The following is a 2,789-nucleotide window of genomic DNA, read 5'->3' on the forward strand; positions in this document are numbered from 1 at the left end:
ATTGGCGCCATTTTCAGAAATGCCTCCAAAATATCCGGAGTAATTAAAGAGAGCCACGTCAAATAACAGAAATACTCATCATAAACTTTGATGAAAGATACATGTTTTACATATATACCATGCAATAATACCATGCAATAATCTGAGACGGCGCTCAGATAGAAACAACATTTCTCCGCCATGTTGGAGTCAACAGAAATACGAAACTACATCATAAATATTCCCTTACCTTTGATGATCTTTCATCAGAATGCAGTGCCAGGAATCCTAGTTCCACAATAAATCGTTGTTTTGTTCGATAATGTCCATTACTTATGTCGAATTAGCAACTTTTGCAGAAATGTGCAGAAAATAGTTTTGAATGCATTTTATTGAAGGGAAACAATAACAGACTTGAACTTTTTTGGTAACATCGTGATATATTCTTATATACTGTACAATGAGGAATTCAACTGCAAAATACTAGTCTTCTCCCATTTTTTTAACCATTGCCCCCACCCACAAGGTGCATAAACAACAACAACAATAAATAAGAGAAAATAATATAATAGATACAAAACAAAAACTTTAAGAACATAAATCAATCAACTCTAATTAGCAAATGTAGGACAGTATGCAAGTTTGTGTGCATGGACTTTGCAGATATATTTCTCACATGTGCAGCACATAGTATTTATTTTACAGTTCTTCTTTGGTGGGCAGATTGGCATCTCCTCCTCTTAACAGCCCCAACTGCAGCCTCAGGTGGATCAGGGAAAGATCCCGCCCCTGAACAGCTTTCACAAGCCCTGCAGAGGCCGCTGTGCGGGGGAGGCGCTCTCTTCTTTGAATGTGTGGGGTTACAAGTGCCTTTCCCAGCTGCTCCAGGAACACCCTCCGCTTGTTCCGCTTATCAGGCATCCAGGTAGGGTTGATCTTGTTCCATATCACGAAGGTATTGTATGAGGACACATCAATGATGTTATGGAAGATGACTAGGGGCCAGCGGGCAGTCATCCTCCTGCAGCTGTAAGTTCCAATCACCTTGTCCAGGTTGTCCACGCCTCCTTTGTTGTGGTTGTAGTCCAGGATGATGGCTTGCTTCCTGTCCTCACGATCACTGATCTCAGGCATTTTGTGCAGTGTGCTCAGGAGGACCACATTCTTGTTCCTCTTTGGGAGGTAAGAAACTAGAGTGGTGGTGGGCGTGAAGGCAAACTTTGATGAGAAGGCCTCTCTCCCCCTTGTTGTGAGGAGCGCAGGGGGGAGCTCAGGCTTGTTCTTTCTAACTGTGCCAACCATGGTGATCTTCCTCTTCAGGAGCTGCTGGCTGAGTCCATAAGAGGTGAAGAAATTGTCACACATGACGTTGTGCCCCCTCAGTCCATCTCTCACATCAAGCACAACCCACATCCCCTGGTTCTTCTCCGGGCCTCCACTGGTCGGCTTCTCTGTGTAGACTTGCATCTTCCAAGCGTAGCTGGATTGTGCGTCACAGGCCACCCATATCTTGATGCCAAACTTTGCTGGCTTGCTGGGCATATACTGCCGGAAAGGACAGTGACCTTTTGACAAAAGAGATTACTATCAGTAGTTAGTATCAGGGTCACAGAAAACAATCACATAAATAAATGATATTACAGCAATACATAATAAAAATGAACAGTGAAAATCACTTACATTACAGATATGAAAATAAAAATGTACCTCTGAATGGAACCAGTTGCTCATCCACTGTTACCTCTACAACCCTGGGCCTGAGGTATGGGAGACGCTCCACCCACTTCTCCCAGACCTCTCTTATGGCCGCCAGTTTGTCTCTCACACGTCTTGCAGGTCGACTCACGGTTATCAAATCGTAGCATTCTTGAGAAAGTGTGAAAGACTTTCAGTGGCATCGTGGCACGGAGAATCACCCTTCCACTCTCTGCATCCCAGAGACTATATATGTAGCCTCGCTTCGGGACCTATACACACCCACTAAGATTAGCAGCTCTATGTAGGCATGCAGGTCAATCTCATCCATCCTTTTCCAGTTGTCTCCATATTTACGGAAACCCTCCATATTTGTCATCTCCAGGATGATTTTTTCGATGGCTGGTGTGATGAACATGTAGAATGTTGAGGCGATGTCCTGGGCATGGGCAACTGCATGTCTTGTGGGCCCTGGGGTCATATGACATTTTGTSCTGCCATCCTGCCCTGGTTGTCATATGGTGACAASGACCATGTTATTTTGCTCTTCTTTGACAAAAATGTCTCAGCTTGGGGGATTTCTTCTTCATCTGAAGATGATGCATCGTGCTTTGGGTTGTATTCTTCCCCATCTTCTTCAGATACTTCCTCCTCTTCTAAATCATTGTTCATTTTTTTTTCCTCCTGGACACTCTGAAAAGAATCAGATCTACGACCTGTTGGCACTGAAACATGCACTCATGGCTTCAGCAAAAGAGAGAACTGGAGGCACCTTTATGCCTCTGACTGCATCCCATTAGTAAACAATGCTTTCACAAATGTTTATTTTGTCTGAATGTTGTTATTGTTGAATTTGTTGTTAATTTTTGTCTGTGAACTTGAGTCACGTGTGGGTCGTGGAGGGGAGATGCTGCACATGCACAAGAAAGTTTTAGTTTTGTCTGAGTTCAATCAGTAGCATACATAACTCAATTTCTCATTTTGTGTGTGTGTGTGTGTGTGTGTGTGTGTGTGTGGTGTGTTGGGTGTGTGTGTGTGTGGTGTGTGTGTGTGTGTGTGTGTGTGTGTGTGTGTGTGTGTGTTGTGTGTGTGTGTGTGTGTGTGTGTGTGTGTGT

The 2,789-nt window shown here is 43.8% G+C and overlaps 1 pseudogene; it reads right to left on the reverse strand.

Annotated features, from left to right (window-relative positions):
* Nucleotides 1-678: 678 nt before the first annotated feature.
* LOC139027623 (piggyBac transposable element-derived protein 4-like) lies at nt 679-2,346 on the reverse strand (annotated as a pseudogene).
* Between the last annotated feature and the right edge of the window lie 443 nt (nt 2,347-2,789).

This window comes from Salvelinus sp. IW2-2015, linkage group LG4q.2 (assembly GCF_002910315.2).
Source record: "Salvelinus sp. IW2-2015 linkage group LG4q.2, ASM291031v2, whole genome shotgun sequence".
Lineage (NCBI taxonomy): Eukaryota > Metazoa > Chordata > Actinopteri > Salmoniformes > Salmonidae > Salvelinus > Salvelinus sp. IW2-2015.